This window comes from Scyliorhinus canicula, chromosome 17 (genome assembly GCF_902713615.1).
Source record: "Scyliorhinus canicula chromosome 17, sScyCan1.1, whole genome shotgun sequence".
Taxonomy (NCBI): domain Eukaryota; kingdom Metazoa; phylum Chordata; class Chondrichthyes; order Carcharhiniformes; family Scyliorhinidae; genus Scyliorhinus; species Scyliorhinus canicula.
The window spans coordinates 53101808-53122994 of NC_052162.1; the positions used below are offsets into that span (position 1 = coordinate 53101808).

At 48.8% G+C, this 21187-nt stretch overlaps 1 protein-coding gene across 6 annotated transcripts in view; it reads left to right on the forward strand.

Annotated features, from left to right (window-relative positions):
- Window positions 1-21187, forward strand: part of nhsl2 (NHS-like 2) — a 436567-nt gene that overhangs the window by 338788 nt on the left and 76592 nt on the right. Inside the window, exon 1 of one of the 6 annotated variants that reach the window (XM_038774978.1) lies at window positions 3587-3606. The exons of 4 other annotated variants lie outside the window; for them this stretch is intronic. The gene's annotated coding sequence lies outside the window, so the exon portion shown is untranslated. Of the gene's footprint in view, window positions 1-3586; window positions 3607-20503; window positions 20693-21187 lie in introns of those variants that run through there. One more of the 6 variants, XM_038774977.1, reaches the window with a different exon arrangement.

Below are 21187 nucleotides of genomic sequence, written 5' to 3' on the forward strand. Positions count from 1 at the left end.
TGGTCTGCTTTAAAAGCCAGCGATTTAGCCTGGTGAGCTAAACCAGCCCCTAGTGAGCCCCTAATAAGACAACTGTGCATCCTGCTGCTTCAGTCTCCGCCATGGAAAACCTGAAGAATGAATCAGAACGTTTTATGACACTCTGTGTTCTAGATCCTGTGTTTGTCTATGAGAAACACTGTGGTCTTGGGGAAAAGACTTTGAAGTGAGTATTGATGAGGAGACATGGGGTAATATATGGGAAAATGCTAGTAAAATATCAGTCTGTAACAGAACGAAGGAGGTCCAGTTCAAAATATTACACCGTCTGCATATCACACCAAGCTTGAGACACAGGTTTAACCCTGCTATATCCTTGCTGTGCCAAAAATGCAAGGTAGTCCAGGGTGACTACATTCACCGTGTTTGGTCCTGTATCAAAATTCAATCCGACAGGTCTGGTATACTTAAAGAGCTTGACAAAATATCCAGCAGAGCCTCAGAATTTGATCCCTTATTCCTAAATTCTGGGCCTCCCAGATGGGAGAATCATTGATGCTAATGAAAAAAAGGCATGCTAAGCTTTGCGGCATAGAAAAACATCCTTTGCTTACGGATTAGCGATAAATATCCTTCAATTCAAAATTGGCATAAAATTATTATGGCATGTATCCCTACGGACATCCTATGGGTCTTTTAAAAGATATTAAGGTAGATAAATCTCCTGGGCCGGATGGGATTTACCCCAGAATACTGAGGTAAGCAAAGGAGGAAATTGCTGTGGCCTTGACTGACATCTTTGTATCCTCATTGGCTAGAGGTCAGATCCCAGAGGACTGGAGAATAGCTAATGTGGTACCACTGTTTAAGAAAGGTAGCTGGAATAATCCTGGAAACTATAGGCCGGTAAGCTTCATGTTGGTAGTAAGTAAATTAGTGGAGAGAATTCTCAGGGACAGGATTTATACCCATTTGGAAACAAATAGACTTATTAGTGATAGACAAAATGGTTTTGTGAGGGGGAGGTCGTGCCGCACTAACGTGATTGAGTTTTTTGAGGAGGTGACAAAAATGATTGATGAGGGGAGGGCAGTGGATGTTGTTTATGTGGACATCAGTAAAGCCTTTGACAAGGTGCCTCAGCAGGCCGGTACAAAAGGTGAAGTCACACAGGACAGAGGTGAGGTGGTAAGAAGGATTCAGAACTGGCTCGGTCACAGAAGGCAAAGGGTAGCAATAGAAGGATGTCTTTCTGAATGGAAGATTGTGACTAGTGGTGTTCCACAGGGACCTGTGCTGGGGCCTTGTTGTTTGTAGTGTACATTAACGATTTGAAGGAAAATGTAGCTGGTCTGATTATTAAGTTCGCGGATAACACCAAGGTTGGTGGAGTGGCAGATAGTGTTGAGGATTGTCAGAGGATACAGCAGGTCATAGATAGGTTGAAGCCTTGGGCAGAGAAATGGGAAATGGAGTTTAATCCGGACAAATGTGTGGTAATGCATTTTGGTAGGTTTAACATAGAGGGGAAATATACCGGAAATGTCAAAACTCTTAGGAATATGGAAAGTCAGAGAGATCTGGGCGTGCAGGTCCACAGACCTTTGAAAGTGGCAACACAGTGGACAAGGTAGTCAAGAAAGCATACGGAATGCTTGCCTTCATTGGATGGGGCATCAAGTATAAAAACTGGCAAGTCATGCTATAGTTGTATAGAACCTTGGTAAGGCCGCACTTGGAATATTGCGCACACATCTGGTCACCACACTACCAGAAGGATGTGGAGGCTTTGGAGTGGGGCGGGGGGGGGGGGGGGGGGGGGGGGGGGGGGGTAGCTTACCAGGCTTTTGCTTAGTCTGGGCCTCTCAGATGGGCGAATCATTGATGCTAATGCACTCTTTCCCCAGGATGGTGGTGTCAGTCACCAGGGAGCAAAGTTTCGAGGAGATGGGCAAGGCAGGTTTTTTACACAGAGGGTGGTGAGTGCCTGGAACACTTTGCCAGGGGAAGTTGTGGAAGCAAATACATTAATGGCGTTCAAAAGGCATCTTGCCAAACACATAGATTGGATGGGTATAGAGGGATTCGGCACAAGGAAGTGCTGAGGGTTTTGTAAAAGGATGATATCAGGACCGGTATAGACTTGGAGGGCCGAAGGGCCTGTTCCTGTACTGTATTGTTCTTTATTCTAACTTGCATCCTGAATCGGATGTATTCCGAAATGTATGGGGCTCCTATCTCAAATTTATAGGCTCGGCTTAGTCTGATTTGGTCCGACATGGTTTTTTATAAATTACATAGCATAGCACCATTACAAATTCACTGTAGATGGTGGTGTGCACCATATTACCATGTTTACATGGCCTTATCCTCTTCACCCCCTATCCTCAAGCTTATCCATTCAATGTACCTGTTTATTGTACAATCAGACACACCAAGATTAAGCTGAACTAATTGCGTGGCATTCTCCGATCTTTTTCCGTATTTGTGTATGCAGAAGCATTTATACTGTACTGTTCCAACTTTGAAAGTTTGTTGCCTTTTTGTAATAATGAAAAGACTCGAATGAAATACATATTTTTCAAAAATGTTGGCTGCAAGAGCAGGTCAAAGGATTGGAATTTTGAGGAGAGTAACTCACCTCCTGACTCATCAAAGCCTGTCCACCATCTACAAAGCACAAGAGTGTGATGGAATACTTTCCACTTGCCTGGATGAGTGCAACTCCAACATCATCCAGGATGAAGCAGCCCTCTTGATTGGCACCTTCATCAACCACGTTCAACATTTACTCCCTCCACCACCGATGCACAGTGGCAGCTGTATGTACAAGATGCCCTGTCGCAACACACCAAGGCTCCTTCCAAACCCCTGACCTCTACCACTTAGAAGGACAAAGGTGGGAGATGCATGCAAATGGCACCACCTACAAGTCACCCTCCAATCCACTCGCCATTCATCTTGATTTGGGAACTACATCGCCGTTTCTTCACTGTCACTGGGTCAAAATCCTGGAATTCCCTTCCTAACAGCACTGTCGGTGCATCTACACCACATGACCTGCAGTGGTTCAAAGAAGGCAGCTTACCATCACCTTTTCGAGGACAATTAGGGATGGGCACTACATCCTAGCCTTGCCAGTGACCGCCCACATCCCGTGAACAAATTTTTTAAAAGTGCAGATTTTTCAACATTCTCCCCACCCACTCCATCTCTGCAATATGCAAAGGAAGTTGGGTGCTCTGGCTAAGCAAACCATGACACATTAGCATGTGTCTTTCCAATGAAGAAACACTCAGCTGACACCATAAGACTAATATTATGCAATTTAGATCAGGCACAGTTGGTACACCAGATGGGTCTGAAGTCAGTTTGTTTATCAGATTGTAGTGAAAGCAGCAGCTCCTCACCATGATACTCTGTCAAATATTTATTTTAAGTTACTTGAGTCATCTGAAGGCCTTTCAGCAGCGTTCTGAGGATAGTATTACTACTTCTGTGGCTACCTAATTGATCTATGCAAATTGAGGCCCGATAATGCAGCTTAGATCCTGAAGCAATTTTAACTCCCAGTCTCCGTCACATGCTCCTTCGAAGTTTCATTTAGAAAGTCGAGCGCCTGAAAGGGTAAGTGCTAAGATTGTGTTTGTGGGATTGGGAGGGATTAGATTGCAGACCCTGTCTCGTGACTAAACGCATGCTTCAAAATTCAATTATTGCACCTGCAAAGCATAAGCTTCCCTTTCCAACAGCCAAAACTGACCCGATTGTCCACACATTTCCTCTCACTGCCTCAAATTCCAATAGAGATAGCAATAATTAAAACATTGTTTCTTTTGTATTTCAGGTTGGTTAAATCAGTGAAGTGAAGTCTTACCTTTCTTACTTTGTCTGACTGTCATTAGCTCACGTACCCCATCTTTTTATTCCATGCGATGTGTTGCGCCCGGCACAAATCCTGCTAGCTGGGGAAAATTGCAGGAAAATCCCAAAGCAGTATTTGTGCCAGGCGCAAATCAATTTCCCATTCTTCCGGCCCGCTCCAGCTGCCATCATCAGGATCTCGCCCGGAAAGAGCAAGAACCTGATCACAACTCATTTGCATTCAGTTCAATATCATCATCCCGATTAATATTGAATGTAACAGTCTCCTGCTAATTTCTCCCCACCCCCCCCCCCCCCCCCCCTTTCCCCCCAATGGGAGGTCACCTGGGCATGAATCAACCATGATTGAATGGTGGAGTGGACTCGATGGGCCGAATGGCCTTACTTCCACTCCCATGTCTTATGGTCATATGGAATCACTTCTGGCCCCTAAAAGTGGGGACCTTGGCGCCTTGGACATCGAGGAGGAGCAAGGGAGTGAGTACCCTCTCTAAACCAACCTCTAGGCTGCCAAGAGGAGCCCTTCAGTGGAAGTGGGGGTCAGGGAGGCTCAGGTTGGACTGGGTGCTCAGGATGGGGGTCTTTCTCAGGATGGGAGTGTAGCTTTGAAAATCTTTAAACTTTCTTTCAGCATGCCAATTTCAAAGAGCTGTTATTGGTAGTTGCCTTCTTTCTGATGTGTGGGAAATGTTTGAGTCTCTCCCAGCATGTCAATATCAATGATCTGTCAGGTAAAAGTTTTCCCTCTGACGTGTTGGAAACCTTTGAAGTGCTTCTTTGCATCCAATTTCATTCCGCTTTAACTTTTCCAAACCTCTGGGGTTGCTGAGAAGCCTAAAAGCCTCGAATGTATTGTTTATATTCAATTTCACAATCCATTACCTTTTACAAGCCTCTTGATTGGTAGGTCTAAGCTATTTCAAAGGAGGAAAGAGCTTTGTTTGTTTGTATCGCTCTTCACAGTCCATTTTCATAGAGATTTTTTCTTTGTTATGAAGTGCTTCCCAGAAAGAGCAGGTGCCCTGCCTGAGTGATCTTTTTCATCGCGGGTTTTTCTTATTCTGAAGTGTTTCCGAGAAAGAGCGCGTGCACTTTTTTTTAGACCAAATCTTTTTAAAACTCTAATGCTGGAACAGTATGCTTGCACTGGAGTAATTTCTCCACCATGGAAGCAGCTGGTACCACTCACATTAAAGTGAAAGGGTTCTCACAGCCAATGTTAAATTCTCTGGATAAATGTGAAGACCACGCCGGAGGGGTCTCGCAGGCCTTTGGGGGCTACCCAGGTAGTCAGGGACATGGCTGCTGGTTGTGCCAAACTGGCAGTATCAACTTGGCAGGTTTGCCAGGGGAAGTGCCGGGTTGGTACTGCCAAGGGGCGGGACTTGAAGCGGGGGGGGGTCCTGAAGGTGATGTGGGGCCTGCAGGGGGGGACCTGAAGTTGTAGAGGCCTGTAGGGGGGGCCCTAACTGTTAATTGCCATTGTAATTGTTATGCCTTATTTACTAAAAAAAACTTATTTTAAAAAATCACTCATTATTTAAGTGTACGCTAATTACAAACTCGTTTTAGTTTCTGGATACATATCACAGTGAGATGAATCAAGCGGCATAGCATCTTTGTATTTCATGCACTTGATGTTATGGAGATCAATTCTCTTTGATGAACATTTCTAAACTTGCTTTTCAGTAAATGTTTGTGGTGGTATGGATATGAGCACTGCCATTGGTGCAGAGCACTGGCTTCCCATTGGCTCTGGCTGGTCATGTGCCTCTCGTCCGATTGGTTGGGACTAGTCATGTGACTGCTCTCCAATTGGTCGAGAGGCAAGTAGGCCCCGCCTCCGAGGCGGGGTATAAGTACCCAGAGTTCCCGGCGGTCGGTCATTCTCTGTAGTCGACCACCGGGCTAACAACTAGCTGATTAAAGCTACAGTGCGGATCCTAAATGTGTCTTGAGTCAAATTGATGGTACATCAATTTAATCAGCTAGAATTTTGGAATGGAGCTTCGCATCAAGCCTGACTGCCTCCACACCAGCCCGCATGCTGCAAATGCGTCTGCAATTTTTAAACACTGGCAGGCGTGTTTTATTAGCTACCTTACGACTGCAGCCGGCAAGCCCACCAAGGAGCAGAAACTCCACATCCTCCACTCATGCGTGGGCATATCGGTCGATGCAATGATCGAAGACGAAGGCGATTTTGATGCGGCCATGGAGATTCTCAAAGGACACTTTCTCCGGCCGGTCAACGAAGTTTACGGACGGCATCTCCTGACGACCAGACAACAGTTCCCTGGTGAGTCCCTCGACGAGTTTTACCAGGCCCTCGCAGCTCTAGGGAGAACGTGCGCATGTCTCCAAGTTTCGGCGACGGAGAACATGGAACTTCTAATTAGAGACGCTTACGTTGCTGGCATGCAGTCTCCTTCTATCCGCCAACGATTGTTAGAAAAGAACACCCTTAGCCTAGCTGAGGCACGGACTCTTGCAACCTCCCTGGAGGTTGCTGACCTGAACGCCCGTGCATACGCCCCCGGCCGCGCAGCAACCCCCTGGACTTAATGGTACGCGCCACCCCTATCCTCAGTGGACCCCGACCCATCCCCCCAAGCCTGCGCTGCGGGTCGCTCCGATAAACTAGCGAGGCCCCGTTGCTATTTCTGTGGCCTCTCAAAGCACCCCCGCCCGCGCTGCCCGGCTCGCTCCGCCCTGTGTAAGAGCTGCGGGAAGAAGGGCCACTACGCAGTGGTCTGCCAGACCAAGTCGGTCGCTGCTGTCCCGCGCAGCAACCACGGATCGACCCCCCCCCCCCCCCCCCCCCCCCCCCCAGGGCCCCACGCCACGCACTAACCTCTCCGGCCCGGCTCCCGCAATGGCCCCACGGTCCTCCCGACCTGCGCCCCCAGCAGCCCCGACCGGCTCGCGGACACCGCTGACACTGCCCCCAGCCGCCACGAGGCTCCCACGGGCGCTGCCATCTTGGGCCCCGGACGCCATGTGCCGGCCATGGGCGCCGCCATCTTGGGACCCCGACTCCACGTGCGGGTCCTGGGCGCCTCCATTTTGGATCAACTCGGAAGGCCCTGCAAGCGACTACTCGGCCACTGAAGAGGATCTAGAACTCTCACCACGACTGGCTTCCATCAAGCTCGACCAGTCGCAACCACGCTCGCTTGCCAAGTCTACAACGACGGTGCAGCTCAACGGACACAAAACAAGGTGCCCGCTGGACTCCGGGAACACGGAAAGTTTCGTTCACCCCGACACGGTAAGACGCTGCGCGCTGCCCATCCACCCAGTTAAACCTAAAATTAAATGGCCTCAGGTTCGCATTCCGTCCAAATCACCGGGTGCTGCAAAGCGGACCTCACAGTCCAGGGGAGGGTTTTCAAAAATTTCAAACTCCTCATTCTCCCCCGCCTAGGCGCTCCGGCATGCTTGGGCCTGGACTTCCAGTGCAACCTGCAGAGCTTGACCTTTCAATTCGGCGGCCCTATTCCCCCTCTTACTGTTTGCAGCCTCGCGTCTCTCAAAGTGGACCCCCCTTCCTTGTTTGCTAATCTCACCCCAGATTGTAAACCTGTCGCCACTCGGAGCAGACGCTACAGTGCCCAGGACCGGACCTTCATCGGGTCCGAGGTCCAGAGGCTCCTTAAGGAAGGACTTATCGAGGCCAGCAACAGTCCCTGGCGAGCCCAAGTGCTGGTAGTTCGGACTGGGGAGAAAAACCGGATGGTCATCGATTACAGTCAGACCATCAACAGGTTTACGCAGCTGGACGCGTATCCTCTCCCCTGTATTTCCGACCTGGTTAACAGGATCGCGAAGTACAAAGTCTTCTCCACGGTGGACCTTACGTCCGCCTACCACCAGCTCCCCATCCGCGCGAGTGACCGCAAGTACACCGCGTTTGAGGCAGATGGGCGCCTCTACCACTTCCTCAGGGTTCCATTCGGTGTCACAAATGGAGTCTCGGTCTTCCAACGGGAGATGGACCGAATGGTCGACAAGCACGGTTTACGGGCTACCTTCCCGTATCTCGATATCGTCACCATCTGCGGCCACGACCAGCAGGACCATGACATCAACCTCCAAAAATTCCTCCGAACCGCAAAACTCCTTAATTTAACTTATACTAAGGATACGTGCGTGTTTAGCACCGACCGTCTAGCCATCCTTGGCTACGTAGTGCGTAACGGAGTGACAGGTCCCGATCCCGAAAGCATGCACCCCCCTGATGGAACTCCCTCTCCCCAACTCCCTCAAATCCCTGAAACGCTGCCTGGGCGTCTTCTCATACTACGCCCAGTGGGTCCTCAACTACGCCGACCAAGCCCGCCCCCTCATCCAGTCCACCTCCTTTCCCCTGTCGATGGAGGCCCGCCAGGCCTTTAGCCGCATCAAACCGGATATCGCAAAGGCCACGATGCATGCTATCGACGAGTCCCTCCCATTCCAGGTCAAGAGTGAGGCGTCTGACGTAGCTCTGTCGGCCACCCTGAACCAAGCGGGCAGACCCGTGGCCTTTTTCTCACGAACCCTCCACGCTTCCGAAATCCGCCATTCCTCGGTGGAAAAGGAGGCACAGGCCGTAGTCGAAGCTGTGCGATACTGGAGGCACTAGCTGGCCGGCAGGAGGTTTACCCTCCTCACAGACCAACGGTCAGTAGCTTTCATGTTCGACAATGCACAGAGGGGCAAGATCAAGAATGACAAGATCTTGCGGTGGTGGATCGAGTTGTCCACATACAAGTACGATATCTTGTATAGTCCTGGGAAGCTCAACGAGCCTTCCAATGCCCTATCCCGCGGTACCTGCGCCAGCGCGCAGATTGACCGCCTCCACTCCCTCCACACAGACCTCTGCCATCCAGGGGTCACCCGTTTTTACCATTTTATTAAGACCCGCAACCTGCCCTACTCCGTCGAGGAATTCAGGACTGTCACTAGGGACTTCCACGTCTGCACCGAGTGCAAACCGCACTTTTACCGCCCCGAACGAGCGCATCTGATCAAGGCATCCCGCCCCTTTGAACATCTCAGTATAGACTTCAAGGGTCCCCTCCGCTCCAACAACCGTAACACTTACTTCTTGAGTGTTATCGACGAGTACTCTCGATTCCCTTTCGCCATTCCCTGTCCCGACATGACCACAACAACCGTCATAAAGGCCCTCCTATCGATCTTCTCCCTGTTTAGTTACCCCGGGTACATCCACAGCGACCGTGGGTCCTCTTTTATGAGTGACGAACTGCGTCAGTTCCTGCTCAGCAGGGGCATAGCCTCTAGCAGGACGACCAGTTATAACCCCCGGGGTAACGGTCAGGTCGAGCGGGAGAATGGCACCATCTGGAAGACCATCCTGCTGGCCCTACGGTCCAGAGATGTCCCTATTCCCCGTTGGCAAGAAGTCATTCCTGACGCCCTCCATTCAATCCGGTCTTGCCTCTGTGCTACCACTAATCAAACACCTCATGAACGTCTTCTGGTTTTCCCCAGGAAGTCGTCCTCAGGATCCCCTCTCCCGACCTGGCTGGCCACCCCCGGGCCCATCTTGCTCCGGAAGCATGTGCGGGTGCACAAGTCTGACCCGTTGGTTGAGCGAGTCCAGTTACTCCACGCCAACCCGCAGTATGCGTACGTGGAGTATCCCGACGGTCGACAGGATACGGTCTCGCTCCGGGACCTGGCACCCGCCGGCGTGCGGCCTTCTCCCCCTACACCAACACCTCCCCCCCAACCCCAATTCCCCCCGCACCCCCCGCGCCCCCACGAAACAGCGCACATGCCCCCTCTCCCCCGATTACAGCGTCTCCACCACCAGCCCGGGGTACGGAGACACATCTATGACCAACGCTCCCGGAGGCAAGGATGACCATCGGCCCGACATCAGCGGCTCCACTGCGAAGGTCCTCCAGAACACCACGGGCACCCGACAGGCTGATCGTCTCCATCTAATGCGGTCATGGGACTTTTTTGGATATTTCGTGTTATTCTGTTGTTATTAGTAGTAGTATTGTTTTGCCACTTTTTTTGGGACATTTTTGTGTTATTCTGTTGTTATTAGTAGTAGTAGTATTGTTTTGCCACGAGCCAGTGGGCAGCTCACCCCTATCGATTTTCGCTGCTCATACCACCAGTCCTCGGACCCGCCCCCCCTTCTTTCTCCACGAGGGGTGAAAGTGGTGGTATGGATATGAGCACTGCCATTGGTACAGAGCACTGGCTTCCCATTGGCTCTGGCTGGTCACGTGCCTCTCGTCCGATTGGTTGGGACTAGTCATGTGACTGCTCTCCAATTGGTCGAGAGGCAAGTAGGCTCCGCCTCCGAGGTGGGGTATAAGTACCCAGAGTTCCCGGCGGTCGGTCATTCTCTGTAGTCGACCACCGGGCTAACAACTAGCTGATTAAAGCCACAGTTCGGATCCTAAATATGTCTTGAGTCGAATTGATGGTACATCAATGTTCTACTTTGTTCTGGGCAATATGTACTGCCAGCTGGCGAATCTCAATACCATCAAAACAGCTTCAAGTATCTCCTCAAAGTGATGAATAGGTAGAAAGCTCTCGAAACTAAAACTCGCTGTTCGTAAATCTTTTAGGTTGTCATTTTGTTTTTTATCTCTTAAACATTTAATATTCTGCAATATCAACAGATGCAGAAGACGCACCCATAATCATCGTTCTGTAATCACTCGAGCAAAGAACCTAAATATGGTTAAGCAACAATCAATGGTGCGACCTAACAGATGCGTTGTGCCTGGCGCGGATATTGATCGAGCTGGTTAGGCCTGAATCAGGATCCACACCTGGCGCTGATCGATTTTTGATCAAACTGGCCCTGTCCCGTTGGCAATATCCAGATCCCGCCTAGACATGGAAAGAAATAATCACCAATTAAGGCTAATCTCCATATCGTTAATGGGATGGACCCCCGATTTAACAACCACCCCTGATCTTACCTGCTCCTCAGTGAGCGGTTATACGGGCATCCTTTAGCACACCTATTTAAAAACGTGACGCTAGTGCAATGGTTGCTGTGGGGATCTGAAGAGGTGAGTAGCCATCTTTGAAACTGGGCGATCAGCTCGGGCAAGAGGGGGATGGGCCCGTTTGGAGGGGGTCGCTTGCATTTGGAGGGGGGTTGCCCCCAGGCTAAGGGGATGAGGGGCTCAGCACCCGCGGATCCAACATGCCACCCTCCCTGGATAGTGTATAGCAATGCCAGGGGCTACTTCAGCTGCTGCTTGTCTGTCCCATCGAACACCCCCAGACAGAGCCTGTCCATGGTAATATGGTCACATTAACTCCCTCTGACTGTGGCGGCCTCTAGCTGCAGGCTATCGCTAATAGGGAAGAGACTGCTAGTTACATGAGCACTTTCCAAGTGGATTCCTGTGGGTAGATGAGCCGTGTCGCAGGCGAGTGTTATTGCCTAGCATTCCAATCAGACTGCGAAGCCTGGACACTTTCTGAACAATGGAGGTGATCAAACACCCAGGAGCTGGGCCTCAGCACTGAGGACAACCCCTCGACCAGAGGGTGGGTGTGTGGATCAAGGAGGGAACCTGCGGCCATTCCACGGGAAAGGTCCACCTGTGTCAGGGACATGTCCCCAGTGACTTGGACATGCTGGTTAGGTGCTCTGCCATGGTTATCACTGACTGAGCAACGCCTTGGACACCACCACTCATGATGCTGACGCCATGCTCCGGGCTTTCCACTGCGGTTGCCTCCGTAGCAGTATTTGCCTCTGTGCCATGCATTGCTGGTGCTAACTCCTCCAATCTTCTATGGACCTGCTGGAGTGTCGCTGACATCCCCCTGTTCATCTCACAGTCGCACCTTAGTGTCTGTACCAGCTCTGAGATAGACTGGTCCAGAGCCTTGGCATCTGACTGGACCCAGCTGGGTCCTGGGATCCAGCACACCTCCGACTGCTGTCTCCCCTGGACGTTCCTACCTCCACCTGATGTGCACCGTCAATTTTGCTGTGCTCACCAGATGGCGCTCTGAAGGCTTGCCCACTACTTTCGTCCACCGAGGTGTGTGCCTCTGTGCTGGTGGAGGGAGGTGGTGAAAACTCTGATACTTTAATGGTGGCATCCTCGGAGCTCTCCTCTGAGGTGTTCTCTTAGAAGGTGAGGGAGAGGAGCACCCCGGATGGGTCGGCACCATTTGATGGAGATACTGCAGCAGAATGGACCTGCGTTCAGTGAGAGGGAAGGATCATTATGTCTGGCATGAACAACTCATGTGTGATAGGCTCTCTGCATAGAGGGGCAATGGACCTTCACCTCCCTGGCGCAGGCCAAGCTCTCGCATTGGTGACTGCTCTGTCCTCATCATCCCCGCGACTTCCAGGGCCCGTTCCTCGTAGGGGGTGAGGACTGTGATGTCTGGCTCTTTGCCGTCCGTCTGGGTCCTTTCCTGCCTTTTATGGGCCAACTTCACATGCAGGTACAGACAGAGGGCGTTGTGAGCCACATGCTTCATACATATGTGGGGGGGGGGGGGGGGGTGCATGGCGGGAGATAGGCATAGGCTCCACTGTGGGCATGGATTAGGTGTACAGGTGGGTGCCAGGGTGTTCTGGGGGTGGGTGGGGTGGTGCAGTACCAACCGCTGGGTCATGTGTGGGGGTGGGGGGGCAGGAAGGACCGGTGCCGCGGGCAGGTGCCGCAATGGCCCAGTAGAAATCATTTAGCTTCTTGCGGCACTAGGTAGCAGTCCTCCTGGTTACAATCCCTGAGCTGACGCCCGCTGCAACTGCCTCTCAGACAGCACTGGCTGACCTGTGGCTGACCCTCTGACCCCCTTGGGGGGGAGGGGGGGGACAGGTTGTCCCGTCTGGACTCCACTGCGTTCAACAGCCTGGCTAGGTTGGCATCTCCGAATCGGGGGCTGGCCTGCGTGGTGGCATGGTTGCGTGCTGTCTGGGGTTTGCTCTGCGGGATTGGTTTCAGTGAAGCTCCCCCTCATTAGTGGGGAGCTGCTCGGCATAGTCCAGGCGAATCAGCTGGCGGGGTGACCATTTCCAACATGAAGCCCGTAAGGCATCATTATTGGCCCTAATTGGCATTAGATACCGATGCGGGTCTCACCGGGTTGGCCATCAGGAAGCGCCTAGCAATTTCCACTCGCTACCACACTTGGAGGGCAGGATTTACCAGCTGTTCATGCCAGCGGGAATTCCAGTCCCACGCCAGCAAACAGGTTTCCCGAGAAATCCCATTGACAACGGCGGGACTGACAGATCCCGCTGCTGGGCCGCCTCCCCCACCGAAAAACACTTGGCGGGCTGGTTGGTAAATCCCACCCAGAAACCTTTCCGTTAGATCATGCCCAATATTTAATACCAGTTTGTGTTGTCAATTAGATTGCTACTCAGGCTTCGACTGTAATAGACAATATGGAGTTTGCAACCAGAGGTCGAGTGTTGGTATGTATCTAAATAATATAGCTTTCAGTTTGTTTGACTTTTCATTCAATCATCTCCCACAAGTGTGAACCCTGAAAGAAGATTAAATATATAAGTCAGAATTCCATTATTGAGATATTCATTAGGCTTCTTTTCTGCAGATCTATTTAAAGTTCCCATGGCTCCATTTTCCTTAGCAACTGCTGCCAAGCACTGTTGTGACATTTCCAACATTTGCTCAGCTATCACATCCTGACCTGTTTCCTGATTGACATTATTCCTTTTGCAATCCCATTTCCAATTGTGAGACCAATATGCAATATTGTGCACTGGAATGTAATAATTCTCTAACTAAAAATATATAAATTACCTGCCAAGTTGTTGAGCTTTCATTGAATTTTCTGTAATTCCCCTGAGCTCTCCCACACATATTTGAAGCTACAGGGCAAACAGGTTATGGAAAAAAGTCATTTGATTTGGCTCCGATTATGCTTGTTTGACTATGATTGTTACAAAGTTCAGATCTACATGAGATATGCTTTTAGGTTTGGTACCACATCTCTCCCGAAAGCAGGTGCCACATTTCTTATGGTAAGGAGTTAATCTTTACTGTCAAAGATCTAGTTATATCACAGTATGACCCAGAGGGTTAGAACAGGGAACCACATTGTTGTACAAACTAGATAGTATAATCTCAAACTTGGCACCCCTCCTATAAACCTGTGAAATGCAGAATGATTGATATTTTCACCAGCATCCATCTTAACATCATGATGATGGGTGGTCCACAGGAGGGTCTGAATAATTTCCATGTTGGGTATGTTGGTGATATGTGAGAAACACTAATCCACAAACTGGTTCATCTGGCTTAACTTCTCATTTGCCAGCTCCCATGGGAGTTAAATTTAATGTAAAATTTGCACTTGGATGCAAATCATATGAAGATAATTCTGTGAAGAATTAGTCAGATATTCCATTATATGGCATTAGTGGCTCGTCTTAATCACTTTTCTTTCAGCTTTCGTGTACTTGAAGTTGACATAAAGCGCTGCTAGCTATTTCATTCAGTTGCTTTGAACATGCGCTCGAACTGGCTGCACCAAAAGTACTATTAATAATAACGTATATGTAAAAGTGCCTTTAATGTAATCGCAAATGCCAAAATACTCCATAGAAACATTGTAAAAGAAACAATGACATCAGGTCACAGAGGAGGTCAGATGACCAAACTCTTGGCCAAAGAGGTAGATTTTAAAGACGATCTTAAAGAATGAAAATTAGGTTGGGAGGTAGAGAGTTATAGGAAGGAAATTCCAGATCTTATAGCCCTAGGCAACTGAAGCCACAGCCACCAATGGCAGAGCTATTAAAATTGGGGATGCTCAAATGGACAGAGTTAGATGAGTGCACGTATCCAGGAGATTGTGGGGCTGGAGAAGATTACAGAGACGGGCAGTGGTGAGTCCATGCAAGGATCTGAATCGAGGATCGGAATTTTAAAATTAAGGCTTGGCTGGGGAGCAATGTAGGCCAGCGAGCATAGGGATGATGGGTGAACAGGATTGATGCAAGTTAAGCCACCGACAACAGAATTTTGGATGACTTCAAGTTTACAAAGGACTGAATATGGGAAAGCAGCCAGGAGTGTGTTAGAATAATCAAGTCTAGGGGTAAAGAATGCATGGATAAGGGTGTGAGCAGCAGATTGAGCTGAGGCATGAGAGAAGTTAGCCAATGTTATTGTGGAAGGGAAATTAATAAGTTGCCCACTCAGAAGCATGCTGGGAAATGCTTAACTATAGTTTAACACTGCTTCTGAACGAAAATAAGTAGGTCAGGTAACGTAAACAAAATACTGCTTATTATTTTGGACTTAGCCTTATTATGATAATAAGTTGTTCTTCCGAAGGACAACAAAATGCATACTCGAGTTGTTTTTAAACCAAGGGCAAAACATTCATATTCCTTCTTGCGTATCTTCTAAGGTTTTATCTCTTCAAAGTTGTTTATTTCACGCTATAAATATCATGGTTTTCAAGTGTATAACTCAGAGTGCTGTGGAATGGCTACTTAGCCAGACTATGGGCCTCTCCGCAAATACTTGTGTAAAATAAATTTCCTAAATCGAAGCCTCGAAGAATTTGTCTTTATTATAATTTGCACAACAGTTATGGAGGTGGAATTAAGCGGTCTTAGCACGAAAATGTAGTTGGAAGCTCATTCTTGGGGTCAAGTGTGAAATAAGAGGGAGGTAGGATGTGATAAGGATTAGGTATGAGAAAACCATTATCTTCAATTGTTTCAACTCTGCCGCTGGCTTCAATGTCAACACTGATCACACTGATGATAGTGACTATTGCCTCCACCATCAGTGTTGGAAAATGCTGCCATCCCATCCCCTGCCAATTTGGTGCTGCTACCTCCGGTTGTGCACCGCCCTTGCCCTGCAAAAGAGAAGGAAGTATGCCAGTGAGTGCGGTACAATCTATTTGGCTGGTGTGGCTGTCATGGCTGATAGCTGGACATGTGTGCAAGCTGTAAGGTGTGTTTGTGAGGCTTGTAGCGATGCTAAGTGTGTGAGGATAAACTGAGGCCATGAACGTTATGCATCAGACAATTGTTGACAGATGAGTGGTACAGTGAGTATTGCCTGAAGCCAGTGATGCAGTTAATGTGATGTGGCATGAGAAGTTTAATTCACTGACCTTGGCCATTTATTTGAGATTATTGAACTTCTTGCACACTGCATTAAGCTTCTTGAGGCTAGGCTCCTGACATTTGACCATTGTGGTTACCCGCTCTGACTATCTTCTCACAGTTTGCCTGGAGGGCCCTGTGGCCCCCTGTAGATAGAAGCCATTTCTCCTTGCCCACTTCCTCCACCAGTGGAATCCAGCACAGTGTCACTTGGAGTACACTTTCTGCCATGTAGTGTCATAATTCAGTGTTTTCCTGGGGACACGCCCCCGGTAACAATCCTGATGGAAACACTTGCCCAACCCATCCCTTCCTCAGTCTAGTCTGGTCCCCCACCTTTAGGTGAGTCTCCTGTAGCATGGGCACATCCGCCTTTAATCTTTTTAAATGTGCGAACACACAGGCCCTCTTGACCGGCCCATTCAACCCTTGCATGTTCCATGTGATCAGCCTGGTCTACCCCCCCACCCCTCCCCCTACCCTGCCGATCAACCATAGCCCCTCTTGGGCCAGCTTCCAGACCGCGTCCCTCACCTCCCCAGGCCCGCCCTCGGGCGCCCACTGTCATCAATCCTCCTCCTATTACCTTTTAGAAGCCCTACCCCTGTCAGAAGTTCATCACCCCCTCGCCAAGTCTCCCAAACAACAACCCTTACCCCCATTCCCCCACCCCCAACCTTCTGCTCAACCCACACTGCGCTTTTGTGAACTAGCCTGACCAGCTAGCCTGGAAGCCCCCATCATGGCGCCTAATATCCGACCCCCCCACCCCCCCACTGATTCCCCTCCTCCCCATCAAATCAACCCTTTAATGCAACAAAAACAACCCCACAACAAGCCCAATCGAAGAGAACAATCCCCCATCTTCCAACAAAGAACAGAAACAAACCTGAAGCAAAACAATTGCCCCAAAGACAGATTAAACACACGCCAAAGCATCTCCACCAAAGTTCAATTTCCTCCTTCTCCTGCCAGTCCATTGTCTCTGATAAACTCCATTGCCTCCTCCGACATCCCGAAATATAGTTCCCGGCCCTCATAGGTAATCCCCAAATGTGCTGGGGACAGTATTCTGAACTTCCCCCCCATCTTGAAGAGGGCCGCCTTGGCCTTATTGAAACTTGCTCTCCTCTTGGCCAGCTCTGCACCCACGTCCTGGTATACACGAAGTTCACTGCCCTCCCAGGTGCCACGCCTGGTCTGCCTGGCCCACCTCAGTATCCGCTCCTTATCCAGGAAACGGTGCAATCACACCATCATCGTCCTCGGCGGCTCATCCCCTGACGCTTCCTCATTAGCGTCCTATGCGCTAGATCCACTTCTCGGCAACTTCTCCAGCATCCTCCCACATACGCGCTGGCGTCAGCTCCCTCACTTCCCCCCCCCGGCAGGCCCTTATGTTCTGCCTGCGTGACCAGTTCTCGAGGTCCTCAACTTTCTCCTGCAGCCCCCTCTGCTGATCTTGAATCAGCCCCATCTCCACTGCCATCGAGCTGAGCTGCTCCTCGTGTTCCCCTGCTGTGTCGCAGTTGCCGCTCCATCTTTTGCAATCTGTTCCCCTTTTTTGCGACCGCTTCTGGTCCTCAGCTCCATGCACCGGTGGGTCAATCTCTTCTACCAGCATTCCTGCACCTCACATCCTCCTCACATCCACCCGTTAACCGGGGAAAAGATCCGCAAAACACGCTACGAGTGGGTGCCACCAAATGTGCGACCACTCACACCGGCCTGCCGGAAGTGACAGCTTGAATCTTGCATGCCTCTTTTGTGGGACCATGAATTGGATTCAATTTGAATTTGAATTGTTTTTTGGAACGAGCAAAGAGATGGAATAAGGGCTTGCCCTGTCCACTCTACAAATTAGCTTTGCAACTCTAAATGAATAACATAGTTTTTTTAAATTACAGAGTTTAGAGCCTTGGCAGCTGAAGGCAGCAATTATTGAAATGACTAAAATCAGGGATGCTTGAGAGGCCAGGGTTGGAGGGGGTCACAGATATCCTGGAGAGTAGTAGGGCTGGAGGAGGTTACAAAGTTAAGAAAGGGTGAGGTCATGGAGTTATTCGAAAGCAAGAATGAGGATTTTAAAATCTATTCTGTGAAGTCTTTGACAAATTACAACACGAGAAATTATTTTATAAGGTGCAAAGGCATTGAAAGCTTTTGAACTGATTCACTAACTGAATGAGTCAGAGGATGGAAATGATAGTTGTTAAGGATGCATCTGTGGAAAGAGGTGACCAGCAGGGATCAATTCTGGGCCAATAATATTTATGTCACCTTTTAATAAGTATGGGAAAGGATGGTAACAAGTTCTCCATATTTATTGATACCAATTATGAGAAGCATAATAAATATTGGAAACATACACATGCATAGGTGGACAGATCGAGTGCATAGAAATGGGTTATTTAATGTAGTAACAGGAAACGTTCTGAAGCTGAAAAAGGGAAGCAAATAAAGAGGCCTCAGAAGAAATGTCGATAGTTGACAGGAAATGTAACAGGAGCGGAATCTAGAGGGTTTTGTGAAAAGCACCCTTAAACTGTCCACACAATGTCCAGTTGGGATGGAAAGGAAAACAGGAAGTGGTGGCGATTCAGCTGGTACAGAAGAGCGGTCTACACCCTACAGGAAGTGAGAGAATGTACATCGATATGCAACCATGTTGACTATAAAATACCATTTTGTATGCTGTAGTATCAGGGGCATGGCAAAGGGAGCATCATGCCCTTGGAGTATCTACTAAGTTGATAAAGAGCATTAGACATATAAGTTAGAAGGAAGCACTGCAGATAATGATGTTTACATTGAGCAAAGGCTATGGAGGTGATATGGCATTTAAGATCTTACAGAGTACAGATAAATTGAGTTATGGAGAGATGTTCAATATTAACATGAGCTCTGAGACAAGGAGGCACAAATTCTAGGTTCAACAATATAAAGTGAAAATATATTTTCAAACATGATGAATATGTGGAATTGCTTAATCAGGGAAGCTATGGGCACCACCATTGAACATTTCAAGAGGATGATGAGCAAGTGTTTGATACACAGCGCTCTGAATGAGTATGGAAGCGCTAAGTCTGTAATCTTTGGGAGCAGCCCCATGCTCCTTCCTGGAAAGTCCATTTTCTTAAACTGAGGACATTGAGACAGACTGGAGAAGGATGAGTGTTGGTTATTTAAATACATCTCGTGACACAGCAGGGGAAACAATGATCGTTTTGAAACCTATGAATGGGCTGCATGATTTTACAGAAATGTGAGCCTTGATACACAGAAACATATTTTACTGTGTGAAAAGTAAGCCATCAGCCATTAAATCTGCAAGACCTGAGAGGCAAAGGAAGCAAAACTCCATATGCACATAAACATAGAACATTAAGTGCAGAAGGAGGCCATTTGGCCCATCGGGTCTGCACCAACCCGCTTAAGCCCTCACTTCCACCCTATCCCCTGAACCCAATAACCCCTCCTAAAATTTTTTGGACACTAAGGGCAATTTAGCATGCCCATTCCACCTAAACTGCACGTCTTTGGATTATGGGAGGAAACCGGAGCACCCGGAGGAAGCCCACGCAGACACGGGGAGAACGTGCAGACTCTACACAGACAATGACCCAGCAGGGAATCGAACCTTGGGCCCTGGTGCTGTGAAGCTACAGTGTTAACCACTATGCTATTGTGCTGCCTACAAACATTACACTACATACTGATAAAAATCAAGACCTCCCATCTGCACAAAATGACAGCCTCCCACCACATACAGATGGCCCAGGAGTTAAAACCCTCAAAATCTTGGGCGATAAGTGTATTCTGCACTCATCCCCCACTCAAAACTTGTAGAGTTAAACAATGTACGTCCCTGTTTCAGCATTAGCTTGGTATGAAAGAAGTGAGCATATACAGGTTTAGCACAGGGCTAAAGAACTGGCTTTAAAAGCAGACCAAGGCAGGCCAGCAGCACGGTTCAATTCCCGTACCAGCCTCCCCGAACAGGCGCCGGAATATGGAGACGAGGGGCTTTTTACATTAACTTCATTTGAAGCCTACTTGTGACAATAAGCGATTTCATTAATTTCACACAGACGGGAGGTTGGGGGGAGTAGCTGAGACAACCAAATCCAGAAGGTCATTCACTCACAAATAAGTTTTGCAACGGCCAGAATGAAGAATTAAGTAGCAGAAGATACCTGATTGTGGCATTGATATTTTAACTTCACAGTGTCTTGCACTCAAACAATTGAACAGTATCACAGCAACATTATTTATAATTCACTGAGGACTATATTTAATTGGAGGGGCCAAACCCCTGGTAAGTAACGACCTGAGCTTGAACTCTTATCAGAACTGCTTTCTTTAGTAGCTGGATGAAGAGGGTGGACACTCGGTGACTGAGGTATTTGCAACACTGACACTTTGTGACCCACCCTTCCCTTCTGAAAGTGAGATAAAGTGGTTAGATCCTCTTTTGCCGGAGAGGTGGGGTAATGCTTCTCGGTATTTTTTGTTTACCAAAAGCTCAGGAAATGGCAGATGTTCGAAGAACTAAAAACTCGCCTTTTCAACGGAGAGTCACTACATTTGAACCACACATTCTCAGTGAAGGATATTCTGTGCGAGCTGAAGGCAGCTTGAGTATCAGAGCATCTTAAACAGCTATTTGCTGATCTACAATGTGTTAGTAAGACTAACATTTGAGGGGTGAGTGCGAAGAATGAATTACTGAATTGGATCACTGTGGGTGTTAGTGACTTGATGGACTGGTAAACTCATTGGCTGAAGAGTTGGTTCAGCAGATATTCCATATGGGGTAAAGTATTTCTTCAGTATTGTATTCCATGTTGTTTTTCCGATTGTGTCATGGTTGGGTTTGGACATTTATAAACTGCAAATTTACTGTAACGCGGATGGCTTTTTCACTTTAAGTTGTAGAAATTTGACTTGGGCGATAGCACAAAATGGGCGAGATTGGACTTTTTGCCTATTATACATAGCACCTGATATTCAGTTCCCATGCAGTCAATGGAGTTAAATATCAGGGGCAGAATTCTCCGACTCCCCGCAGGGTCGGGGAATCGCCCGGGGCCGGCGTAAATCCCGCCCCCGCCTTGGCCGGAATTCTCCGCCACCCGGGAATCGGCAGGAGCATGAATTGCGCCCCGCCAATTGCCGGGCCCCCCGCGGCGATTCTCCGGC